The following is a 398-nucleotide window of genomic DNA, read 5'->3' as shown; positions in this document are numbered from 1 at the left end:
GGCCGCGCCGGCACAGCGGTGCACGCTGGGAAGTGTAGTCTTGTTCGGCCCCCGTCGCTATTTGCCGCCGCCCTGACAGGAGCAGAAAAAACAACTCCCAGCAGGCCCAGCCGAGGAGCGGCACGGCGATTGCTCCTCACCTCCCTGACCGGGCGAACTACATTTCCCAGGAGGCTCCGGGTGCTCCCCGCCTCACCCCGCAACAACTGAATTTGTTGGGTTTTGTTTGTTTGTTTGTTTGTTTGTGTTTTCTCTACCGCTCGCGCCATTCCACGGCTGTTCTGCTGCAACCGCAATGGCTCAGGGAAGATGACCAGGGGCTGGTGGGGCCAGGGCTGCCGGCTCCCACCCTAGCACGGGCTAGATGAAAAACCCCCAAACCAATAAAACAACAAATT

This window comes from Zonotrichia albicollis, chromosome 4 (assembly GCF_047830755.1).
Source record: "Zonotrichia albicollis isolate bZonAlb1 chromosome 4, bZonAlb1.hap1, whole genome shotgun sequence".
Lineage (NCBI taxonomy): Eukaryota > Metazoa > Chordata > Aves > Passeriformes > Passerellidae > Zonotrichia > Zonotrichia albicollis.
This window is presented reverse-complemented; position numbering follows the sequence as displayed.